This window comes from Poecile atricapillus, chromosome 2 (genome assembly GCF_030490865.1).
Source record: "Poecile atricapillus isolate bPoeAtr1 chromosome 2, bPoeAtr1.hap1, whole genome shotgun sequence".
In the NCBI taxonomy this organism is placed as follows: domain Eukaryota; kingdom Metazoa; phylum Chordata; class Aves; order Passeriformes; family Paridae; genus Poecile; species Poecile atricapillus.
The window spans coordinates 136,085,655-136,095,705 of record NC_081250.1 but is presented as its reverse complement, the minus strand read 5'-3'; positions in this window follow the sequence as shown (position 1 = coordinate 136,095,705).

Below are 10,051 nucleotides of genomic sequence, written 5' to 3'. Positions count from 1 at the left end.
ATTTTTCTGACATCTGGGGGCTCAAGAGAACCTCTTGCCATCTTGCCTTCTCTGTGGTATTCCTTTCACTCCTCTGATGTGTGTGCCCATGGATATCTACAAAAAGTAAAAAACAGAAATGCAGGATGAACAGTAAATTCAAGTGGAATCCCAGATATCTTCAAATTCTTGAGTTTTATTATATTTTTCAGGTATTTTAGCTTTCTCAAGTAAAATTTTGTGTTCTGGGGAAACACATTTCTCCCAGCACCACAGCCCCTTTAAATGATTCTCATAAACCCCAAATCATCACTCAACAGACAGTAATGTCAAATTTGGTAATGGTGCAGTTGCTTTGATGGGAAGATCAACACATTAATTCACAAGAGACAGAAGCAAGTTAACCTTTTCTAAAGCACCTAACAAGACTGAGGAAAAAGCACTTTTTTTCCTGACCTCTATTTAGAATTTCAAAAATTAAATTGTCTATGAACACTCACACAAAAGTAAATGCTGTTTTGCTGACGCCAGCATATCTGGGAAAACTCACTTGGTCAAAAATCCACAAAACCTTTTTGGATGGACCACTACCAAATTTGACATTACTGTCTGTTGAGTGACAATTTGGGGTTTAGGAGAATCATTTAAAGGGGCTGTGGTGCTGCGAGAAATGTGTCTCCCCAGAACACAGAATTTTACAAATCAGTTGCTTTCATGCTAGAAATCTGTCATTTAGAAGGTTTCAGTATAGGATTTTGTGATGTTTTATTTGGTATTTTATTTTGCATTATTTTATTAAGCATTATTAAAAGCAGGAGAGCTACTTTACCTTTTCAGAATATTTAAAGATATCATCATCAAGTTCACAACATTTTCACTGGAACATCTTTTACTTGTTTCTTAAGCCAAAAGACCTTGTGTTTGATAATGAAACAGCTGGACACATGTATATTGCATTTGCATAATGCATATTATAATTACTATATGTGAATAAAGCAAAAGTAAAAATTTTAGAAAAATTAAAATTAATGTAATCCAGTACAAGAAATATGTTCATAATTTACATTAAATTTTACAATACCTTCAATATCCCTCTTATCACAATGAAATTTAAAGGGAGTATTTTGGCATAATCCAAAGCAACATTTTAATAAAAAAGTATTTTTCTGAAAAATTTCTACTTGCTTGCATGGGTAGTACCATGAAATAAGCTTAGCTATTAGTCCTAGAATTAGGAGATAGAAACATCTACTTCTCCTTTATTATTTGTCTGAAAACATGAATTATCATAGATTGACATTATTCACTTTTACTTCCTGCAAAATAGTAAAAAATTATAAAATACATAAAAATTAAAAATATTGTAGCATAAAACTGAAGGAGATATTTCAACTTCATGCAACTTTTTCCTAAATGATAAAATCTAGAATTTCTGGGGCTTGTGAGAAATACAGAAACACTGACGATTTTTTTTAAAATATTTTTTCCTCGGGAAAATCTTTTAACCTGTACAATAACAGCTCAAAATTCCATTCTGAGATTCCAAAATGCTGGAAAATTTTGCACTGCTGGAAAATTAAAGCTCTTTCATTTGATGAAAATTTGGATTCCACTCCAATTAGCTACAGAGACCTCAGTGCCTTTTACTCATCTCCATGTCTCATCTTCCAGAGGCGTGATGAAACATTGAATTTTTTTCTGAATTTTAGCTTAGTATAAAAGTATTCAGGTACTAATCTGATCCTCTTTTCTTTTCCATAGCTGCAGAGAAACATTTTATCTTTTTAAGGAGTGATGCCTTAAATTTTATCTTTTATATTTTTCAGATTCTGTGCTGTCTAGGTGTGCCGTTTGAGCTTCTCACAGAGTAGGTAGACAAAACAATTCTTTTTCTAGTTCGATGCCAAGGACAATCATTACAAGTTTCAGTTCCAAAAGCATAAACAGCAGTGGACTGAAGAGAGAAAACAAGGATGGGACTTCATTACCTGAAGCTGTAATTGGGCCATTAACTCTGATATGCAGATGGACCAAAACTTATAAAAATATGAGACCTCATGACAATTCTGTGACCATTTTGGGTCCATCTTGGGTGTAGCCCTGGCCCTGTTCTTGTACTGCCCAAGGTGTATCCTTTAAGGGTTTTAATAAATACCTACTTTATTCTTAACTCTGTCCAGCCTCTGTTCCTTCTCAAGGCATCAGGAGTGGACTAAATGCTTCTCTCACCCTGCTTTTTGATCTGACCACTTGTGATTGCAATCTCTCAGTCTCACACTAAGCCTTCCAGCACAGCACATCCCAGGAGCCAGCACGTTCTCCTGGCTGGACTTGCAGCTGCAGGACATGAAGCACTTCAAACTGGTGTTGAGTCAATGCCACCTTGTGACACATCAGCAGCAAGAGGTATGAACTTCTCTGGAGTTACACTGTGGGCAATACTTGAAAGGACATCCAGAGCTCCTTTTTACAGGCAGCTCTCACCATTTCATTGAGTCCATGCTCCACACAAGCTCTGCTCAGGATTTTCCATGTAAAGTACCTTATCCAAGCAAAATACATTGTCACAGTCCTCCACCAACAAAATCAGAACAGCTGAATTGCTGTGGGTTTTACTCATCTCCTCTAGGGTAAATTCATTCTGCCACATCCTTCTCATGATCCTGACAGGAGGACTGGGCTGCCCAGAAACAGCAGGAATTGTCTGGGCTGCAGTCAGTCTCCAACTACAAAACTCCTTCGTGCACCTGGAGTTAAACTGGGAATGAAGCGATATCCAGGAATGTGTATATTTTCCCACCTGTTTTATCTCCAGTGCAGTTTTATCAGCGAGCTTCTGTTTCCTATTTTAAATCAGTTTCCTGAACACACAGTTCCTGTCCTATAGATCTCCTGGCATATGCATATGCTTAGGTTTCTCCTAACTTCAGTAAGCTTTTGATAAATTCAAATTAAGCATGAGTCAGAAGTTCTTCATGCTCACCATAGAGCTGACTTCTACTCTGAATTTTCCCAGGCTAAAAACCCAATTGGTTTATTCTTGCAGACTCACAGGACATCTCCCAGAACTGAGCATTTGGAGGGTGAGGAGACAGCAGTATCTCAGCTCACCTGTCAACAGTACTGTGGAAAGAGAGACAGGAAAATAGCTCCTGCTGGGAAAACAGAAATGCTGCAATCTCACTTTGCCTGTTATGGAAACATGACCACTGTCTTTTCCATCTTTGAAAAACAAAAAGACAAATAAAAAATATTATTTGTTCTGACAATTACAGTGACCTTTAAACCTGAAATTTGGCCTCTTAATGATTTCTGGCCTCACAGTTTCTTTTAAAATTCCTATGAAAAAAAAAAAGCTTTCTGCATGTGCATTTGGAGCAACTGCAAGTATTCCACTGTGCAGCTACAGATAAACCAAATTTCCAACAAGCTGGTTCCAACATCTGCCTCCTGGTTCAACCTGGTTTGAGGCAGTCAGTCCATTGGCTGGTGGCCCCTGTGCAGATCACAGGTTTTGCTTCCTTTGACAGTTCATCGCATGCAATATCCAGTTAAATTCCCTGGCAGGTTCAGAAGCTTTGGAGAAGTCAGCCAGGAAAGTCATCTTTGTGCCAGCAAGGCACTGCCTGCCCTGGGCTGCAGTTAATGGCCTTTTGTTAAATTCAGCAGCTGTCTCAAGAGTTCAGAAGAGAAATAGGAGGCTGTGATTTAATTAAGTAATTTGATTACATAGAAATCAATCCTCTGCTAGGATTTGATAACTTCAACAAAAATGCCTAGCAAATTTGACACAACTTCTGCTTAGATCCTTCTATAAGCTTTTGCTTAAGCACTTTGTTAAATGAAGACTTAAGGAGAGGAAGACTTTGTGCTCTCATTGGGCTAACACTCTGAAAGGCTTTAAATTGGGTTTGCAGCCTATTACATATTTTCTATCGTTTCCTAAATCACAACAATAATCTGCAGAAAAAGAGAAACAATGGAAATTTCTCAACCTGAAAAGTGTTTCAAAACTGGATTTTTCTTGAACATGATTTTAAAGTTGTATATTACTACTAAATTAGGTTTAGGCATTTTAGGCTGTAAGGAGTCAAACTTACCAGTATGCTTAGCACACTCCTCTTGGAATGCTTGTAGTCTCCAAATTCTTTATTGCTACTTAACCATATCTGGTGGGGAAACACACATCTGTGTGAGGAAAACACACAGATTTTAAGTTCTACCACTTCTTTAAGATGTCAAAGTTTTTGGTAGGGAAGAAGGTTATTTTAAGAATGGGAGATAATATAAAAGCACAATTTCCTTTCATCAGACTTGTTTCTCTCTCTCTCATGTTTCTAGCCCTGCATCTAAACCTCCACACCTTGGAATCAATTTTTACAAGACACAATACTTGGCTTTTTCTTGTGGATGTGGAGAGTCAGCCCAAGAGCTGGGATTTAATGATGCACACCGATTTAATGCAGAGATGGATACATTTCACCAGAAATAAAAGGCAAGAGCAAATCTTGTTATCTGTGTATACCTTCATACACCATTGGCTTGTCTCAGTTCAGTAGATGGGAACACACATTTAGATTAATACCTATAGATAGCATTGGGTAAAAAAACTTGTAGAATATGTTGAGTGTGTAATATTCTCTAATTTTTTTTTTTTTTCATTCAAGCTAAGAAAGCCCTCTTCTATAATGCACTGCTGGTGGAAAGGTGTGTTCTGGGTGAGACATATTTCTGAGCAAGCTCCCATATTCCAACAGCATTTTTTTGTGGTCTAAGCACAAAAGATTAATTTCCTTGGAGAGTCACAGGTTGTTACACTTGGGCCCAGCCTCCTGAGGTGCAGTTCAGGTGCTCCCCCTCAGTTTTGGCAGGAAGAAGGGTCTTTGCATGCAAAGACTGAGCACCACGAGATGCTGAAGAACAGCAACTCAACCTCAATGGAGAGCAGCTTGCAGCAGAGCTGCTGGAGAGCTGATCACACCTTCTTTTAAGCATGGTGCATAATAATGTTGTTTTCATGAAATGATGAACTATTAAATCTGTGTGACATATAGATGAGAGAAGAAGTGTTCACAGGCCCACTGTAATTTTTGAACATGTGGTGCACAGATGTTACATGAGATTTTCCTTCCCTTTACTTTAGAAAATTTGGATTACATTTTCTCTCCTCTCTAGTGTTCAAACTCTGTGTTTGATACTTTATTAGATATCTCAGCAGGGCAAATAAATGATTAATAATTGCTGATGACAGATATTTGGTTTCTATAAGCTGTGGAGTGAAAGATAAATATGATGGGAATAGTTGTACCTATGTATGACAACTAAGCCCCTTTAAGACTCTGTTAGTCTTACCCATGATTTATGGGGATGTCACCACTGACACTAGATAGGGAAAACCTCTTAAATTTCTCTTATTATAATCATCACTTTTTCTTCAGATATTGGGGATGGGGGGGTGGGAAACACCTTAAAAAAAAAAAAAAAGAAAGAAATAAAAACTTAGTTTTTTCAGGGTTGGGAGTTATTTCAAAGAACACCCAGTTCCTGATAGTAGTATAATTAAGGCTTTCTTCAGAGCAATACATGTTCTGTGGTGCCATCTCTCAATTAAGCCTTGAGAACAAACCATCAAAACAAAACAAGACCATAATGTGTGTGTGCTGCCATAAAGAGCTGCAATAAAGGTTCACCTCTGACTGTAGTCCCCACTTCACTGATAAGAAGAAAAATCAAAAAGACAGTTCTGAATCCCTCCTGAGCTGAGATGAACCATGCTGTCCTGATCTGGATCCTAGAGAGTCATATACAGAGGTAAGGTTTTGCTTCAAGACCATTTCTTTTGTAACGAGAAGCGTCTGGCCACAGCAACTTAAATTCAATTTCCAGTGTTTTAAATTCAAGGAAAAGATTGTAATGGATTAGGTAGGTGGATTGACAGGAATAACTCAAAGCAGTTGGCAAGCTGAAAGCCTTACTTCGTTTCAATGTCTATCATATACAAAATCTTCATTTACAGAAATACATCACTTCTGTTTCTTTGGGTCATATTTGTTGGAGAAACAAATAACAACAACAACAACAAAACCTTAACAATTTTGTTAGGAGCTTTTTCTAATTTCTTTAGAAAAAAACACATAAGTAATGCCAATGCAATAACAATTTGTTTCTGATATAAACTCTCAATAATTGCAGAACTCTGAAGAGAATTGAAAATTCTGTAGGCAAAAGGCATGCCAGACAGGAATATAGATGAAGGAGAAGAAACATTTGAAACACAACCAAGTGAAGGCAGCTTTTTCAGTTGAAAAAATGAAATTTGCCTCACAAGTATATACCTATAATAGGTATATATGTATATATATATAAAATATGTATATGTGTGCTAAAAAATCCAACCTATTACTCATTATTATATAATAAAAGTAATTTTTGATATATAATCAACTACTTATGAAATTTTCCTCATCTAAAACTTCTACTCCACCACCCCCACCCCGGCCCCAAACCCAGCTTCCTGGAAATTTAATTCCTCTTGAAGTTAAATAGTTTAAAGACTGCTACAAATTTCTCTGACTCTTAGTGTTACTGCAGAATGATGGAAACTCTGCTTTTCTGCACCTTTCTTCTCAGCTCCATTAAGTTTTTATAAGTTAAATTTGCATGTAGAAAGAGAATGACTCCTTCCCACATCTGGTAATTAGTCTGGGAAATGTATTGCTATAAGACATAATCTGATTAAGGACCACAGTTGAACTCTATTCCTCCTAATTAATCATTATTCATGTTGATAAATGCTCCTCTGAATTTTGGCCTGATAAAGGGTTTTTAAAAAAGGTTAAAACGTCTGCTTTCTGTTAGTGGAGCAAATAGCAATCATGTTAAGGTTTGGCCCCTCTGCTGTTGCTTTGAGTCCCAAACCCACCTAAACCTGGAAACCTAAGGCAAGACTGCCAGGAAGCAAATTTAATTTGAAGGGACAGAGAAGGACTGTGTGCTGTGAGAGGCTCAAATACTCTGCACAGACATACTGGTCTCCTCCTTCAGTAAGACTTCAAAAAAATATCAAATTTATAGTCTCCTATCTGCCACTTTGATCTGAGCTGTTGGCAAAGTACTCCTCCAGAACAATATAAATTAACTAAATCAATAGAAAACTATCCTTAATTGTAATTGGGTTTGGAGTAACTTATCTTAAACATTACTAAATTAGCTTTGATTTTGATCACCACTTAATTGTGGACAAAAGGAGTTGAAAACTTAGAAATAGGGAGTATGTGCCAAATGTTCCTCTGACCCACCAGAGCTGGTTTCATTACAAAACCCCACTCCATCACACTGAAGAAAACAGCTCTCAATTGCTGAAGCAAAGGAGCCGGAGGAGCAGCTAAGGCAGCTTTGTGGCTGGCAGGAGGCACCGTGGAGACACCCAAAATTGCTGGATCTCAGTAGAAACTCTGAGAAAAACAAGCAGAAAAATATTTTAGGCTAAAACTGGGATATAAAGCTCTTTTGACCAGTGCTCACTTGCTGAGGACTGGGAGAAGCCTTAATGACCTGACAGAGTGTTGCCCTTCTGCTGCAGAGGTTGCCCAGAGGGTCCCTCCAATTGGCTGCAGCAGCTCCTCTGCAGCCTTTCTTGATGATGGTAAAGTCCTTCACATCAAGGATATGTGACAGTCATTGTTATTATATCAGTTTTGAACCACTGTCTCCAGAGCTGAGATCGTTCTTTGTTCCAGCTATGCAGGCTCTGCTGCTAGCAGACTGTATTTCTACTCTGCCCTCCACTTGGCACAAAGAAGGAGAGACACAGAATTATCAAGGGGGGTAGAATAAGCTTCACTTGGAAAGAAAAAAGAAAAAATAAATATTTTGTACAGGTGGGAACAAGTATGTTTTAATTCAGAAGTGTTTCCCTCTGGAGCAAAACTCACTTGACAGCTTGAAGGAGGATGTGCCTCTGCAGGTTTTCAGACCAAAGCAGAGGAGCGACCCAACCCTACAGTCCTCCATCTGTTTCCTAGTGCTGGATAACGTGTGTCAGGTTCAACAGCAGGGACAAAGGGATGAGACCTTTTGAGTTTCTCCACCTTTGAAAAAATGCTCAAACTGGCATGTTCTCAAGCATACAGAAAAATAACCTCCTACTGTCTGAGGTTACTGAGACATTAACTTATTTTAGGATTATCAGTAGTTTTCAAACCAGTGAAAAACTGGATAGACAGCTGCTCTTATTATTTTGATGGTTCTTAAATTTTCATGCCATCCACAAGGCATTTATCTTGACTTCTGTAAAGCCTTTGATAAAGCCAGACCCCCTCGACATTCTTCTCTCTAAATTGGAGAGAGACGGATTTGATGAGTGAACTCTTAGATGTATAAGTTGTTGGACAGTCATATCTGGAGGGCAGAGGTCAATATGTTGGAGTCCCAATGGACTCAATGACAAATGGTTTCCTTCAGGGTTCAGTATTAGAATGAGTGTTATTAAATATCTTTATTAATGACATAAAGGATTGAGTGCACCCTCAGCAAATTTGCAGAAGACACCAAGCTGAGTGGTGTAGGTGACACACTTGAAGGATGGGATCCATCCAGAGGGACCTGGATAAGTTCGAGAAGTGGCCCATGGGAATCTCATGAGGTTTAACAAGACCAGGTGCTGGTGCTTCACCTAGGTTGGGGCAACACCTGGTGTCAACCCAGGGTGAGGGATGAACAAACAAGGAGCAGCTCTGCTGAGAAGGACCTGGGGGTGCTGGTGGGTGAGGGCTGGTCGTGACCCAGCCATATGGACGGACTTGCAGCCCAGAAAGCCAAACATAGCCTCTGCTGTTGGACTGCATTAAAAGTAGGATGGCCAGTAGGGCAAGGGAGGATTCTGCTCCTCTACTCTGTCCTCCCACATGGATAACCCACCTGTAGAACTGCAGTTCTGGTCCCTCAACATAAGAAAGACATGGACCTGTCAGAGCAAGTCCAGAAGAGGCCACCAAGTTGATTAGAGGGATGGAGCATCTCTCCTATGAGGAAAGGCTGAGAGCATTGGGCTTGTTCAGTCTGGAAGAGAGAAGGCCTTGGGTGACCTACTTGCAGCCTTCCAGTACATGAAGGGAGCCTACAAGAAGGTTGGAGAGAGAGCTTTTATAAGAGCATGTTGTGACAGACAAAGGGAATGGCTTCAAATTGAGAGCATGTTTAGATTAGATATGAGGAAAAAAATCTCCATTGTGATGGTGATGAGGCACTGGAAGTTTGCTTAGAGCAGCTGTGAATGACCCATCCCTGGAATCATTCAAGACCAGGCTGGACGGAGCTCTGAGAAACCTGGTCTAGTGAGAGATGTCCATGCCCACAGACAGGGGTGGAACTAGATGGTCTTTAAGATCCCTTCCATCCCAGGTGATTCCATGACTCTGTAAAGGCTGAGATGGACATTCAAATTAACTCTAAGACAGTGGTGTTGAAGTTAAAGTAGATTGGAGAGGTTTATAGTCTGACCAGGCATGGTGGCTCATGTGGTAGTCTGGAAATCACTTACAACCTCTGAATTACATTATCTTACAGATTAGTCATAGATGCTACTTCATAACCAGTAGTCCTATATTCTGTCTTTTAGAGTAGATCTGTAGGACAAGGACAGCTGGAGAAATGTTCTGGAAGGAATTAATTTTATAATGGACATCCAAGTCAGCTGTTCAATGTGCAAGACAGGTGTGCACAGAAATAGATTTCTGCCATTCCACACATTGCTGAAATCCCATATCCAAGAGCTGAATTACTCTGGAAATGTGAATTTTTACAACACACAGTAACAATATGCCAGTATTAAAAATATTGACAACTTGCCCCAAATCAAATCTTGTTTTCTTTTCCAGTTTTCTCTTTTCACTGCTCAGGCAGTGTAGTTCTCTCAAGGGGATCAAGACAATGGACAGTGCGGTTTTTTTCCATAGAGGCTGACAGATAGAAAGATGATGATTAGAATAAAGCTATAATAGATGAAAGAATTAAAAAATTCTTGCTTTGTCTGATACATTTCAAATATGCTACATTTCAAATATAACACATA